Source organism: Tachypleus tridentatus, chromosome 11 (assembly GCF_004210375.1).
Source record: "Tachypleus tridentatus isolate NWPU-2018 chromosome 11, ASM421037v1, whole genome shotgun sequence".
Classification (NCBI taxonomy): Eukaryota; Metazoa; Arthropoda; class Merostomata; order Xiphosura; family Limulidae; genus Tachypleus; species Tachypleus tridentatus.
Genome location: NC_134835.1, coordinates 40,366,652 through 40,384,186, shown reverse-complemented (window position 1 = coordinate 40,384,186; position 17,535 = coordinate 40,366,652). Strand labels below are relative to the sequence as shown.

At 34.6% G+C, this 17,535-nt stretch overlaps 1 protein-coding gene across 6 annotated transcripts in view; it reads left to right on the top strand.

Annotated features, from left to right (window-relative positions):
* The window catches only part of LOC143231990 (uncharacterized), a 40,911-nt gene that overhangs the window by 5,658 nt on the left and 17,718 nt on the right, over positions 1-17,535 (top strand). Inside the window, exon 2 of one of the 6 annotated variants that reach the window (XM_076466947.1) lies at positions 14,729-14,859. The exons of the other annotated variants lie outside the window; for them this stretch is intronic. The gene's annotated coding sequence lies outside the window, so the exon portion shown is untranslated. The remainder of the gene's footprint in view (positions 1-14,728; positions 14,860-17,535) is intronic. 6 annotated transcript variants of the gene reach the window in all.

The window sequence follows — 17,535 nt, the reverse complement described above, 5'->3', positions numbered from 1 at the left end:
TATTTGTCTTAACACTTATGCGTATGAAGACGTTTGAAATCAGACAGAAAAATTAACTTTTCATTTACAATACCGATCGGAATAATGACAAGAAAGCCGGAAGTTGATAGTGTTTTCTGGTTTCAGTGAAATATCTCACGTTCCATTTTCGTCTTTCGCTTAAACGTAACTTTTGGACCGAATGTTTAAAAATGTAAGTAACATTTTTCTGATGAGAAGTTTATTTTTCAAAGAATTATGTTAAATTTTAATAAAACGACTCGTTCCCGAACTTACAAAACAGTCTACAATCGTGGAGAACGCTTCGCCTGTCTTGTCACAGGTGTAAAATGATGAGAAATGTAATTCATTCCTGTCACGTATAGAATGTTTTGCACAGCATGACGTCGATTCTCTTACTGAATATTAATATATTATCTAAAAAAATAAACCAAAATCTCTAGCCTGTTAGGTTTTCAAAAGTTATTTCACTGGATATTGAAAAAAAAAAGCTAATTTGAAAGACCTCTGAAATCATGTATCACCATGAACGAAACGAAGTACATAATTCTATATTTCATGTGAAATACTGCGTAATATAAAATTTACCTTAGTAAGTGCATAAAGAGGGTGCAGTGATATTTTCTGTTGCCGAAAATATGAATTATAATGTTATTACAAAATAGCTCTTTGCTCAAATAAAAAAAACATTTCTCATTGAAAAAATATAAATATTTAAAACGATAAAATCTAGTCATTACATTCAATATAGGCCCGACATGGTCAGGAGGTAAGGAACGCTCGATTCGTAATCTGATTGATGTGGGTTCGAATCCCCGTCACACCAGACATGCTCTCCCTTTCAGACACTGGGGCGTTATAATGTACCATCAATCCGTTGCTAAAAGGGTAGATCAACAGTTGACGGTGAGTGGTGATGACTAGCGGCCTTCCCTCTAGTTTTACACAACTAAATTAGGGACAGCTAGCGCAGATAGCCCTCGTGTAGCCGCGAAATTAAAAATCAAACAAACAATACATTCAATAATTCGGATTAGAAGATAGAAATACGAGAAAAATCCCTTGTTGAAGATAGAAGTACATGCAATTAAATATTTTTGCGAGTATAACACATAAAGAGTAACTTTCTTAATGTAATTTTATCTTCTCTAACAATACTTTTATTACAGTATTTTGTGTTTTATACAACGAAATTTATTCTGACGTCTAATACTTGTATTTGTGAAAGATAATTTGATATAACACGGCCAAATACGTTAAATCCAAACAAATGAAATATAAAACATCAATAATACGTATTGCGTGGAAAACCGTGTCTTACTTGTATCCTTCCAATATTTTACAATATATTCCTGATTTGTATCTCAGAGCGGCTGGTATGGGTATTAACACTTTTATTGATAAGGAAAGAACAACGTTTTGATCTTTGTAGGTCATCTTCAGGAAGGTCGAAACGTTGTTCTCTCCTTATCAATAAAAGTATTAATACCCATACCAGCCGCTCTGAGATACTTTTTTATTTAAAGTGGGTTTCTCATAATCAAGAAGGTTCCTGATTTGTGTAATAACAATCCATTATCTGGATATTGATAAATTAGGTAGCAAGTTGTTTTTTTTTTTTTAAATTGCGAATAAACTAATAACAAATGGAGTTATCCTCAGAAATATTACAATAATTGTATCTTGCCTATAGGCCACTCCCACTCACTAACACTTTCATACACTTTTTCTGACTATGTCTTTCCCCCACCCCAAGTTGTATGACGTTTCTGATTACAACAATTTATCAAACAATATTCTCACAATCCTTTCATCTTATACTGCAATCGGCGTATTTGACGTACGAAAAATAATCTTCGCTCTGAACTTTATAAGAGCTACAGTCAAATCTCATTACTCGATGTGATAAAAGTAATCCAATAGTTGTCGGTGGGTGGTGTTGACCAGCCTCTTCCCTCCATTCTATCAGTTCAAGATTAAGGACGGCTAGCTTTGCCAAAACGTGTGACAAACCGACTCCATTATGAGAATTAATATTTGTTAACCTTACACTTGTAATCGTCAATCTTTAGCATTTGCAAACGTTGACACATCTCGGGCTTTAAACACAATTTCATGCTGAAACATGTATTTATCTTTTATAACAGAAATTGATAATGGTTTGTCAAGTTTACCTATAAGTATTTACGTTTTAAAGGGCATTTCTAAAAATATTTCTGAACGTAATAAATGTTTCATTGAAGTTGTTAACAACTCAGTCATATAATAATAAAAAGAATGTCCTTGCCATTTTTCAAATATGTATCTTTCACACTCAACTTTGCACAATACTTGAAAACAAAAAAAATTACAAGTAGAAAATAGCTGACCAGTCATATGCAGTTCGAAAATCCATTAGGTTCTCTCGTGTTGTACTAAACACGCTCGCCCTTTCAGCTGTGGGGGCATTATAATGTCACGGTAAATCCCACTATTGACGTTGGTAAAAGAGTAGCCCAAGAGTTGGTGGTGGGTGGTGATGACCAGCTGCCCTCCCTCTAGTCTTATACTGTTAAATTATGGACGGCTAGCGCAGATAGCCCTCGTGTAGCTTTGCGCGAAAATTAATACAAGTCAAGCCAAGCTCTCATGTCTTACTTCAGTTGTTTGGGCGCAATTTTGTAAACAGTTAACACATGCAATTTATTATTAACTAATTTCACTCATTTATTCTCTAATTAAATATTTTAGTAAATAATTTTCCCATTACGTTCAAGAATGAAACGCACTTACTCTTAAAGGTGAATTTTCAACAAATTTAATAATTGCCTTAGAAATTGTACTTTGGTTAGGTATAATTCCTGTTGGTTGCCATATTTTTGAACACTTTAGTTTTTGAGTAAAAGATGAGACTAAATATGCGGTTCCTCGAACTGAAGTTCCTCTCGGTCGTTCGACTGTTTCCATGACGTTTTACAACTATGACGTAATAGTTGCCAGCATGGCCAGGTGGGTTAAGGGGTGCGACTCGTAATCTGAGGGTCGCGGGTTTGCATCTCCGTCGCGCCAAACATGTTCGCCCTTTTTGCCGTGGGGGCGTTATAATGTGACGGTCAATCCCACTATTCGTCGGTAAAAGAGTAGCCTAATAGTTGGCGGTGGGTGGTGATAACTAGCTGCCTTCCCTCTAGTCTTACACTGCTAAATTAGGGACGGCTAGCGCATATACCCCTCGAGTAGCGTTGCGCGAATTTTAAAACAAAATTTATTTATAATTTATATTTTAAAGTTCATTTACGAAATAAACCACAAAGTCTAAATATGTTAATTTATATGCATCGTTTGAGTTATTTGGTGAGATAATTTCATCTTTGAGAATTTTTTTACATACTTTTCCATTGAAGGGGGCTAGAGCTGAAGTTTTGTATGCTGTTAGTTAAAATAGTAACATGTCTCATAATCAATAGTCATTAAGATGTCTTTTTTTTTTACAGTAAAACAAATCCCATATACTCATGCCACAATGCTTCTGTAAAACATGCTTTTACTGTAAAGCAATGTTTAGTACAAACCTTTATACGAATTACTAGGCTTCTGGAGCAGGCAGAGGTCGGATGTCTAAAGAAACAAATAAATAGGACACTATGTCAAGTAATTATTTAGGATTGAAACTACGTGAGTAACTTTCCTAGAAGCCAGTCCTTCTATTATTACTGTTGATATACGTTTAACCACCTTCATCTGATAAGAATCCGCACTTGTAAGCTTTGTACATACTACACATATTCTAAGCTAAAAACCCATGTCATTGGTCATAAAAAGCACGAAACGTCACCCTCAGTGTGCAATATTTACATCTACCAACACGTGCTCGTCTATAATTGTGTGTAATGCCTATAAATTGATGTTTATTTTTCTAACAATGTTTAGAATTTTTGGCCGTTAGTATAGCGTGGATTTAGTAAAAGTACTCATAGATGCATAGTACACACTAGAATTCAGAATTACAAATATTAAACTGAAGTTGTTTCGAACACAATTCTTTCCAGTTATTATAGAAATAAAAAAAAAACATTTCGACAGACATATAGCATTGTTTACCTTACTGACAGAAAAATAAAATGTTCATATTCTTACTTTACGAGACACATTAAGTTTTTAGTAAAAACATACTCTTAGTAGATATCTTAACCGAATAAATGCAAATATTTTCTAACTCTGAAAGTAAGGAAAAGAAAATTTCTCAAACCTGGTCTGGTTCAAGACAGCACTTTGTAAAGTGAAACAAACTGTGCCCATGTTTATGAACTGGGAAATAAAGTATAGTAATAAACGACCAGCATCTCAGACTTGACAACAGTAAGTTATGGAGTGACATACACTCGAACTGAAGCTCACACATGTTTTATATGGATAGCCTGTGTAGTTCCATAAGTGGATTGCAGATTTTTCTTGCGTTTCTTACTCTTAACTACGACATCATTTGTTTTCTCAAGAAAAACGAACACGTGGCCAGATTCACACGGCCCCTGTAATTCAAAGAGCGGTCCTACTAGTCGTAGATAAACGAGGAAGAAATGAAAACAATTACTATGTGAGGAAGTTTAGAATTTTATTATAATTAGAATAAATTATTTATGCAATCCACTTTTTGAATAACTTAAGCCTGCGATAAATTCCACTTGTTTCTAACTTAATAAAAACCAAATATCTAATATTTGAAAATAAGAATCCTTTAATTTATACAATGATAAAACATAAAGAAATGTAGTCTAAATCTTCTCCTTCAAGGCTTGTTAATACAAACTGTTTTTCATCTAGTAAAGGTTCCCTCGCTGGTACAGTTGTAAGTTTACGGTTTTACAACGCTACAATCAGAGGGTTCGATTCCATTCGGTGGACTCAGCAGAGATCCCACCGTGGATTTGCTGTGAGAAAACACACAGGCACACTCATCTAGTAAGGAAGGCGTCGCTTGACTGTTTGTTACTTGCTGAAAGAAAAACGAACTACAATAGTTTCTACTCAGACTAGCACTTAATTACCACGACAAAATGTATCGTTCTATATAAGACGTTTTATTAACTAAGTTCAAAATTAAAGATAGCAATAAATACACAAAATCAAAGGTTATGACACAGTGATTTCGAATTAAGTGACAACAAACCTTACAATCATTCATTCGCGGCAGTTATATTGATATTGGACAGTATTGCGGCACTAAAACGGATTCCACACACACATTTATTTTTAAATACCAAAAACTGTTTACACTTAATTGTTTTGAAGAAATAACGCGATCAGCAAAATGCACTGACGCTCTTATTTCAATTTTCAAGTAGACGTGATACTGATTTTTTATCTAAACTTCCAGGATATGGTCTTTAATTCCATATCCTTCGTCAGAACTGCGGTAAGTCTAAGGACGTACAACGCTAAAATCGTGGGTTCCATTCCCCTCGACGGACACAGCAGATAGCGCGATGTGGCTTTGCTGTAAGTAAAACACACACACGGGAGTTAGATAATCCCTACCACACACACATGGGAGTTAGATAATCCCTACCACACACACATGGGAGTTAGATAATCCCTACCACACACACATGGGAGTTAGATAATCCCTACCACACACACATGGGAGTTAGATAATCCCTACCTTTTACTTCCATAGTTATTTCTCATGCAGTCATAAATACATCAAATATCATCCATGCTAGAACCTAATGAATAAAACATTGGATACGTAGGTCAGAGACAAACATCCATGAATCAAACATTTCGATAATAAATCAGTATCTGTCTGCCAGTGTGAAATGAATTTGTTACTGGAATATAAGTTTAAAGCTGTAATGTGCACTTATGGATAAGGATCAATTATCAGGAGAGCTCTATTAAATATCCGTATTGACTGTCTCTGAGAGTTCTTACATTAAATATCCGTATTGACTGTCTCTGAGAGTTCTTATATTAAATATCCGTATTGACTGTCTCTGAGAGTTCTTATATTAAATATCCGCACTGACTGTCTCTGAGAGTTCTCATATTAAATATTCGTATTGACTGTCTCTGAGAGTTCTTATATTAAATATCCGCACTGACTGTCTCTGAGAGTTCTCATATTAAGTATTCGTATTGACTGTCTCTGAGAGTTCTTAGAAATAATTTTATACACTGGTTCTGGCAGCAGGTCCCTTAGTGTATAACAGACACAGCTTTGAGTGACAAATTATTGGGTCCCCATTGTTAGTAGGGGCGCAGTTTTAGTATTTACCTAGATTGCTAGTTAAGCTATCGTCGGCTCTGACTGACAGTTTTTAGTTTGATGTTAACTGACAGGAAATGACGAGTAACAGAGAGTCTTTGTTCTAATACGAATGAAGATCTTTCGTTATGTTCTACCTCATACAGTAACGTAATATTACTGCACATTTAGTGTGTGTTTAAATCTACAATTTGTGTATTGATATACCTTACGAATATCAACCACACCTTACGTATATGTAGGATCATTTACAAATATGTGATGTTTCAATGCAAACTTTATCAAACACGATTTGCTTTAGATTTACCTGCATATAAATTAAATCAACTTCATCATTGTAAACCTTCAAGCTGTACTTACAGCCAATTAATCCATTCAGAAAAACGCAATATAATGTTCTATGTTTATTTAAAATCTGATCAATATCTATAACATGGTTTCCAAAACTGGCACCAAGGAAAGGAACCGCGATACTGTTTGAGAAATACTTCAATACACGAATATTCTGTCGCAAATCACCCTGATATGAGAAACGTTTTGGCGCTAACACTGTATTATGAAAACAGTAAAAGAAAAGGATTGTAAGAAAAACGGAACAGTCAAGAGCAACACAAGAAGGTTTATTAGGTAGAAGTCCTCAGTCAGGATGCTAGTTATCATGGAAATTCCTGATCCGTGAAAGATGAGGAGACAAAGATTTATGGCAACTCTAACTCAGTCTTATTGTGTTCTTTTTGTCTCAATGTATACAATGAAAGAATTTGTGTGTTTTATTTGGAGAGATATTTCAAGTAGTCCAAGATTAATTTACCTCTATTAGAAGGACAGAGTTCTGTATTCTATAGAGTTTATACACTAACTGTTTATTTATTCATGTTTCTCTTCCGGATTATATTTTATCATTAACTGCTAGCGGAACTTTTACTACAATTCTCATGGGAAAAAATATGTTTCCAGTTTTTTTGTTCTTCCTTTGAATCAAGCGCAGGTAGCCTTCGTGTAGCCTTGCGCGAAATTCAAAACAAACAAACCTTTCAATCAATACAGAGATGCTTCTTGTAACTTTTCAGGCTCGCCAGTGACTCAGCGGTGTACCTGTGTACTTATAGCACTAAACACCGTGTTTCGATACTCGTGGTGGACACAGTACAGGTAGCCCATTGCGTAGATTTATAATCCACTGTAAAAAAAAGTCATTTTATTTAAAGTGATTAGTCGTATTTATAAAAACATGAATTTTTTTTCTAGGAAACAAAAATAAAGTGACTAATGTCACAATATGTGACCAATGTTCTTGTTTTATTTTATCATCTACGCTATCGAACAAACGTCATTCCTCGTCATGTTAATGTTATTGAACAAATGCCAGTCCTCGTCATGTTAATGGTAATAAACAAATGTCACTCGTCATTTCATAAGTAATGGAAGTACATCGCTGATTATCAACAAATTCTAAACAAAACCTGCTATGATCAGTGTAAGTAAATGTGTTTTACGTTTGAGAATTGTTTGTTAAGGAACTCCTCCCATGGTTTTGGAGCTTGCAGAATCAAACTTAGCACGCGAACTCGTGGCATCCTTTCCTTATCTATATGAAATAGATTCCTTACTGAAAAATGTCGATAGACGAAATGGGGATATAGGAATAGATTTTCGGGGTTGTTAAACCTGAAAATATTACCAGAGTTTGTGTTCTTTCTCTCGTCTCGTGATTTCGGAGGTGCCATGTTTGAAACTATGTTTATACACCATCCACAAGTTAGCGAGACCAAACCTAGTGCAAGTGCTCGGGTATCGTTGGTGGATGTTCAAACGGGACTATTTTTGGGTGCTGACCTTGAGTAGCTATGACAGTAATGAAAGAGGTAATAAAATAATTTGAACACTATACACTGGGCTTGAATCTTAGAGGACGGACTTTGAACCACGCAGCAGAGCGAAGGTATTTACAACTAGTATGATAAATAAAGAACGCAAATAAATATCATTCTCAACTGTTTTTGAAAGGACAAACGAAGGTCATCACTTTCATTAATTTCACAACAGCCGATGTTACATTTTATATGTCTGGATTTCCTAATATAAAACTTAATGTGATGTGCTGTTTACACTTCGCTTGCGAAGAACATAGGTCATAAAGTAGGAAAGACTTCTATCTATGACCGTTTAGAACTTTAGAGGAACCAAAGATTCATTTAAATCGTGAGGTAAAGCCTGGAAACGCAATACAACAATTAGCAGTTTTATCAACAGTAGACGAGATGAATTAAGTTCAGTCATAAAGTTATGGTGTTCAAGGCAGGGAAAGGGGTATAAAGTATTATATATATACATACTCCAGGGAAATATAAACTTAACACAGTATCAACTTGAGAGAAAAGTGTACTGGAACAAGCTAAATTAAAACTTCATGGTTTCAGTAAAGCTAGTGTGTTATAACTCGTGGGATATGTGATGAAGGCCAGTGGTAGATTTATCCCAGAAGATTGCCCAAAATTAAGTAAAAGGGTTTCGTGAGCTAGCTCTCCCTAATTTCGAACTAATAAAGGGAAGTTAGCTAGCCAACAGCATTCTTTTCCAAATTCTGGGCTAATCTAATCGGATAGTGGGACTTCATTGTCAGTCTTACACAGCATCCATTACTCCAAACTGCAGAGTTCAATTTTATGTAACGGGACGCGAAGTGTGGATCCTTGGACTCAAAGTCTAATCACTATGCCATCACCGGGCTACCAATGGTAGGAGTCATTTTCATAAACTTCTGTGATATTATGAGTTATTTGTTATAATTGTTATTATGGTAATGTTACAAAAGTATTGCTGTAAAGTTATCCGTCATCTGTTCATTGGGTTGTCATTAACTTTAGAATGTCTAAAAATGGGTAGCTCGCAACATGGCATTTACTCTTCTTTTATGTTTATTTGTAAAGATGACCAGAGTATAATAGCAGTAAGCACGTATAGAACTTTGGGTGAAGAATGAAACCTTTCTGCCTTCAAATTCTCAAACGATTGATTGAAACAGTCGAATTGGGACTATTTTAAAACTTTGCTGTTACGTTTCTATAAGTTAAAGTTACTTTAGGTAAAAAAAACAAATGTTGAAAACTTCAAATCGTTTAAGTGTTCGTATTACAAAGAAGTATTATCATGTTTATTTTGCATGTACATAATGCATTGAACTTATACAATGTTAAGAGCTTAATTATTATAAATACCCTAAAACAGCAATATTTACACTTAAAACACTAAGATTAAAGTATGTTTTAAGATATAAACTTTGATAACACTCTATATGTCAATAGACCCTGTTTTTATTTTTATTTTCTTTCTTTAACGTCAGCAAAAGGCTGGCATGGCCTGACATGGACGCTGGATTCGCAATTTGTGTAGCTTTGTGCATATCAACAAACAAATAATCTTTATTATACCGAGGTTTGTTTCCATATTGACGACTAAACAATGATGACGAGGTGGAAAAACATCTGGTAATCCAGAAAACGATTAACATTTGTACGCATACGGTTAAACAGTGAGACGTCTTCCAACCAGTTTACCAGGAAAATCTGAGGAAGAACGATTTTATTAGATATGAACCCACATTTCTTCAATATGGAATGAGTTAGTGAAGCTGGTAGTGACTTTATGAGACTGTGGATATAACGACCATTAATATTCTTAACACGTTGGGTCCAGTATGTTAGGGCATTTTACTGGCAAAATGAGGGTTGCGGGTTCAAATCCAAACATGCTCGCCCTTTCAGATGTGGAACGTTATTTTGTTACGGTCAATCCTACTATTCGTTGGTAAAAGAGTAGCCTAAATGTGGGTTAGTTGTCTTCTTCTAGTCTTACACTGCTAATTTAAGGATGGCACATGGGCGCTATAGCTAGATCTCTCCGAAAAACATCAAAGATGTATCAGTATCTTAGATACCCCAGTGATCAAAAGACATTTGGGGACAAAAACAAAAGCAGAAAAATTATCTTTAAGATGTTTCTAAAGATAATTATTACACGTACTGTTGTTTAACATGGTTAGACATACGATAACCACCTGGCCACGCTGGAACCTTTTTTTTTCTTTAGGAAACAGTCGCGTGTTTGTGTTTTCTTATAACAAAGCCACATCGGGCTATCTGCTGAGCCCCCCAAGGGGAATCGAACCCCTGATTTTAGCGTTGTAAATCTGTAGACTTACCACTGTACTAGCGGGGGACTAAGAAACACTCGCTTAGAGAATAGGAACTGATGAATTCACTTTTGTACGGCCCGGCATGGTCAGGTGGGTTAAGGCGTTTGACTCGTAATCTGAGGGTCGCCAGTTCGAATCCCCGTCGCACTAAACGTGCTCGCCCTTTCAGCCATGGGAGCGTTATAATGTTACGGTCAATCCCACTATTCGTTGATAAAAGGGTAGCCCAAAAGTTGGCGGTAAGTGGTGATGACTAGCTGCCTTCCCTCTAGTTTTACACTGCTAAATTAGGGACGGCTAGCGCAGATAGCCCTCGTGTAGTTTTGCGCAAAAAAGTTTAGCCCTCGTGTAGTTTAAAAATAATAATTAATCCAATATTGGTTTACGAAAAGAAATGATACACAGAGGCTTGACAATAATTCCAATGTTTACATTTCATAAAAATTAAAAGAAGGGAACATTGGAAATTCACTTAATTTATGAACATTTTATTCTTAAACTTGAACTCACAGAATAAAAGGAATGATAAGAAGAGGCGAGGGTCCCAAACCCACGATATGAAAATGTTTGTCCCACTAGTGACCCGTCGGCAAGTCTAAAGTCTTATAACGTTTAAAACTAGGCTTCGATATCTGTGGTATGCCTGTTGTGTAGCTGTATGCTTAACGACAAACAAACAAATGAAAACGCTTCGTAGTCCAGCTATTAAAGGGGCAGTCAGCCCTTTTATTTGGTCAGGAGTAGTGATATAAATGGTGTGTGCTGTTAACTGCCTCGCCCTCTCTATGGCCATAAGTTCTAAGTTTAGAACACTTAGCACGATCTTTAATGTCTGACTTGGCTGTTTATTCCATGTGTTTCATAAGGCGCTATTCACGTTGAAAACCACAAATACCATATACAGGTTTTTTATTATTATAAATTACAAAGCTACAGAATGGGCTATCAGTGGTGTATCCGCCACAAGCATAGAAACGCGATTTTTAATGTTATAAGCCCACATACTTACCGCTGAACCAGTGGGGTGGGGAAGGCGTACCAGACATAAACACTTCATTTATTGTTGCTTCTAAGCAATGGTGACTATAGCACTTCAGATAATGTTAAAATGTAGTTTAAATTTATAATTTATTTAAAGGAAGCTTTCTATGTATATTCAGTTTGACAATTTAAACTTATTCATGCAATATTTCGATAAATATGCCTTTCAACCTTACAGAAACATTTTATTTCGAATTGATGTAAAAATATCATTAGAAAGTTTCCGGACTTATAATTCTAAAATCCGGTGATCGATCCTTTTAGTGTACAAAGCTACACTGTTGGCTAAAAACAAGAAACCAAGAACATTACTGTTTCCGTTTAAGTTTAATGCGAGCGTTATGATTTAGGCAGTTTGAAAGACATGAGTGTTAAATTTAGTGATTTTTAGAAGGGATAATTTATCACGTTTTTTATGTTGCTGTTTACGAACCATATGTTTTGCAGTTCAGTAGTTATGAATGAGTGATTGTTGTATTATTGCGTCATGCAAAGTTGCTTGAACCTTCTGAGTTTTTTTAATATTTTAACTGAGTACGATTGCATCATAATATATAATTGTGTGTGAAGCGTGGTAGACCTCTGTCGGGGTATAGATACACATCAAACATTTAGTTCGATAAGTAGCTAGATCTAAAGTGATTGGTTGTGATTTTAGCGATAAAGAATGTATAGTGGCGATTTTTAAAGGAAAATTATCACATATTTTATTGTAATAACAAAGTAGAGAAAAATTATTCGTCTCGTCAAATCGTGTTTTAAAGTAGCTGAACCAGCCTGTTTGGACAAAAAAGATAATTATATAAAGCTGTGTATACAGCTGTGATAACCAACAATACAGCTAAAATTTGTATAAACATTTGACTTATTTTAATATTTTATTTCAAAACAAGTGGACTGTGTATTGTTTGTTTATTGTTGAAAACGATCACAAAGAAGTCAAGTACACCTTAAAGAATCTGGCCTGTACTTAAAACCTAGTGAAGATGAATATTTCTGTTATATTTTGGTCTAATATAAACTTTCTGTATCGCACGTGCTCGTTAATCAATCAGGATAACTGATGGAACGATAAATATAAATATATTTTACGTTAATTACAAGTGATTTTTTCTTATTTAAAAAGTTGCTTTGTGCAGAATACTTCCATACTGTAGCAACTCAAATATGATGAAAGGAATTTCATTCACGATTTTCATTGTATAACATTAATTGCGACGAAAAACTAAAAAAAAAAAACTTTTCAATTTTGAGGAACGAGAGAACAAAAACATTTTTGTTTGAAAAGTATTAATGTTCATAACAAATTTTCTCACATAGTGACTTAAGTTTAACAAATTAAATGCAGTTACATGAATAGGTTTGGTTTCGTTTTTTTTTTTTTTTTTTGTGTAAGCAAAGCAACACAACAGTTACCTTTATATAACCGTCCCTCATATTTTACATATAGTACAGTGGAGGGAGGACATCTAATCAACTCATTCATAGATAACTCTTGTGTGAGTGTTTGTGGAATTTAACTCTCGTCATTATAGCGTGACAAGAACCAACAGATCGGGGATTAAGAACTTCCCAGATTGGTAAATCCCTTATACTTAATGATACTTGACGTTATATTTAGTACAAGACGCATAACAATAAATTTGCATCATAGTGAATTTCTTTATTAATTTGGTTACATTAGTTTATACTAATTAAAACTTAGTAAGAAATATTCTTTTGTTTTTTAATTTCGCGCAAAACTACATGAGGGCTATCTGCGCTAGCCGTACCTAATTTAGCAGTGTAAGACCAGAGGGAAGACAGCTAGTCATCACCACCCACCGCCAACTCTTGGGTTACTCTTTTACCAACGAATAGTGGGATTGACCGTCACATTATAACGCCCCCACGGCTGAAATGGCGAGCATGTTTGGCGCGATGGAGATGCGAACCCGCGACCCTCAAATTACGAGTCGCACGCCTTAACACGCTTGGCCATACGTGAATAGACTAAATATCAAATACAAGAATCAAACAGAAAAACGTTTCAGTAGCGTAAAGAATGTGCGAAAAACAATCCATTATTCATGTAACTTCAAGTAAATTATTTTCAATTATTTTGAGTTAAACAGCTGATAATTGGTAAAGTATCACAACCAATAGGCTTAAATTTTGTAACAAAAAAATCACGTTAAATGCAGGTTTGTTTTTATATACTATTAGTATATCTACTGCGCGTTGAAAATCAGATGCCTATTATAATTATATTTCAGATTTATGTTTTGTCGTAACAGGCATTGACATTTTGCAGACAAAAGATATATTTAAAATACTATTTTCATAAACTTCTGGTTTTAAATCCGAAATAAACAAATTAAAAAGAACGAAAAAGGTAAAAAACATGAATTTTAGGCTTATTTATAATTTTTTTTCAACTATAATTCTGAGAGACCTCTATTATTTTACATTGTTCTCTATCCCTCGCCGTCTGCATCAACTTTCCTTGTTCAAGCTTCTCATATTCCATCATTTTTATAACGTCATCAAGAGTCTCTACCAGCTGATTTCTATTATTCCCTCGGTTTTACCCAACAATATGTCTGCCAACCTTCCCTCACATCTAATTATATGACCCATCTTTTAACTTCTTTCGATTCTGTTATTGTTTACGTACATTTCAATCCTTCCTCTTTTGTAGTTTTTTCTTTGTAGCGTATCTCTATCATTCGTCTACGACCTTACGTTTCAAATGCTTTAAAATATCGATTATCTTTTACCAGATATAAAGCAACGTTCAATTAAAAGTAGAGATAAGAAACCTACTACAACAAATAAAAGATTTCAAATTAATAAGTTGCTACCTTTGACAAGTAGAGACGATGTAAGAACTTCTTTATTCTAATTAAACCAAAAACTGTTTAAAACCCATTTTCTTGCTTGTTGGAATATATATTACCACATTATGCTCTGTAACAACATGTTTAGAGCCATTTTAGACAGCATACATTGCCATCGATCTAACCATGCGTATTAACGCTTGTCTTCTCAATTACATACACCAATTGTTTCTTAAGCCTGATGAAAGCATTCTTATTGGTGTAGTGGTCATTCCACTTTTTAATACCTAACGTTTCTACTAATTCTATGTAATAAATGCGGCCATCCAACTTGTGGTTTTTCGATAAACAGAAAAGTTATTAAGGTAATGGATATATTGCATTTGATGTTAATTTTATGGTATATATATACATATATTTATTACACAGATGGTTTGCAGAGAAAATTGTCGAAACGAAAATTTCTGGCTAATGGTATTTTAAGAGTCGTTTGATTACCGATTTATCTTCTTCTGTGTTTCACACACAGACATACACAAAAGGAATGGAGTAGACGAAAGGTAAATTATGTCATGTATAAATATAGTTTAGTCTTATCAGCACTGATAGCGAAATCATCGAAGGTTCCTTTATGATCAAAGACGAGTAATTTTGAATCAATCATTATAATCAAAATGGTTGCTTCAACCTGAAATTAAGAAATCTAATAGTTTTCGCATTGTTGAGCTACATTTCACTTGTAAAGCAATCACACTACAGCTGTAATTAAAAAAACTATTAGGTTTTGTTTGGCATTGATGAACTGCTTTCTGTAGCAACAGAATCATGTTACAATTCGTAATTAAGGAAACTAGTAGGTTTTGGCATGTGTAGCTACATTTCACATGTAACAGAATCATAACACAAATTGTAATAAAGGAAACTAGAAGGTTTAGGCATTGAAAACTACATTTCATATGCAACACAATCACGTTACATCTTGTAGTTGAGGTGAGTGACTAATAGGTTTTTAGCTTTAGTGCAATACCATTCACGTGTAACATAACCACTTGCTTAGTAGCGGCAAACCTCAAATCAAAGAACTTGTTAAGCTATGATCAACATATTTATTCTTTTCTTTTTCTTCCAACATTCCTATAAATATATATGTATTCTAATTATGGATTATTAAATAAATCTTTTGACATAGATCCATTGCAATAATGATTATCATGTCAGAAAATTTTGATAATGTGAGGAAACAGAGGGAAAAAATGGCTCGTTGTCCATTCATGTTTATAAGTATGATGCTAACTTGCTTGCAATCTCAAGTTTTAATGTGACACTGATTGCTTTAAGGTTGTTAAGACTTACAGTTTCTTTTCGTTAAGACGGACGATGCTGTGATTTTAATGTAAATCAGACTTTATCTTGCGAAAATAAAAAAACAACTTCATATTTAACTGAAATGTGATATTACAACATTCTTGCACTTAGCATCTTCGTAGTTTGCTTGTAATTGTTCTGTAGTTGACAATAGGTAGCAGTCCCTATTTTGCATGATAACTTGTTAAGTTATACGTTACGAAATATAAGCTTCAGTCTTGATATACGTTTAAAAATTGCTTATGTTCATAGATTTTAAACTGTAATGGAAATATCAGGCTTATATGCTTATAGTCTACACCTAAAAATACGAGAAAACTTTTTTGTACTAAATTACATAATTAAACCTATTTTAAACATTTGACTGACTAATTCATACATTATAAATAGTTTCTGTTTTGAATTTCGCGCAAAGCTACTCGAGAGCTATCTACTATAGCCGTCCCTAATTTAGCAGTGTAAGACTAGAGGGAAGACAGCTAGTCATCATCACCCACCGTCAACTCTTGGGATACTCTTTTACCAACGAATAGTGGGATTGATCGTCACATTATAACGCCCCACGGCTGAAAGGGCCAGCATGTTTGGTGTGACGGGGATTTGAACCTGCAACCCTCAGATTACGAGTCGCACGCCTTAACCCACCTGGCCATGCCGGGCCTATCATAAATAGTCTTTTCCTTTCTAGAAACTTCTCTTTGGTTTAGAAATTTCCTTTCAACTAATCTTATAATAAATTAAAGTTAAATGTAATCCTCAAAACAAGACTTGCTGGAAATTAACTAAGCATGTCTTTGTTCAGATGTATATCTTGTAGTGCTACGCAAGCACTACACCCCTTAATGTTGCATAATATCTTATTTACAATTTTTTAAAGTTCTGATTTAGGGCATAGTAAATCCGATTAAGATATGTGATAAATTCTAAGCTGGATAATACCTTCTGTATACTCTATGGTCAATTGAGTTTATCTGCTGTTTCATGGGATAGTTACATTGTATTTGACTTCATCTTTTATGTGTGAAGAACTACCTCCTGAATACTACATGGAGTAAAGATATGTATTACAGTACCCGTTTTTTTACTGGCCCACTACAGCGAGCTCATGTATTTTGAATGTAGTTTTGACACTCTCAGAAGGAGATTTGTTCCAACTTTCGAGGAAGGAACGTTTTTCGATATCCAAACTTGCTGTAAAAGCGCTGTCCTTGTCATATTGCATCCTCTATTTGCTTATCACGACTGTTTCATTTTTTTCTTTAATTTCTAAGTTAAGTTTTTTAGTTCATTTTTGTTAAATACGGTTCATTTAATTTTGTTATATTTCAGCCTCTACTACACAACTCAGTAGTATACACTACTGTAGAATTATGTGTATTCCTCTTTCAGTCATAATACAGTGATTTACTATATTCTGATTTCAACGATGTATCTTGTCGTTTTAAATTCGTCTATAACAAATTGCTACACCAGTACTTCTCCGTATTTAGTGCACGAACCTCCAGCTTTTGTGAAAATAGAAGGTATGTGTGCTATATATAATCTTGACACTACGTAAAGACTGAAGCAGACTTGGTTCAGCGACTACGACCTATAAACTGTAGCATTACCTGATTTTTATCTTAAATCTTTTCAAGTTATCTTTTGCACTCCTTTCCTTTGTCAGGTGCCCCAGAATTCAGTGCTTTATCCATCTGCAAAGACAGTTAGATCATGGACTTGCACATCTGGTATTACCAGTCATATCGTTTTATCTTGAGGAGTTCAACTATGCTTGAAGGCACGGATAGAAAGCTGCTAAGAAGGCGTGACTGACCATGGATTCATTGAGACTAACTTGGGTGATCTCTACACTGACCAGTGGAGATTGG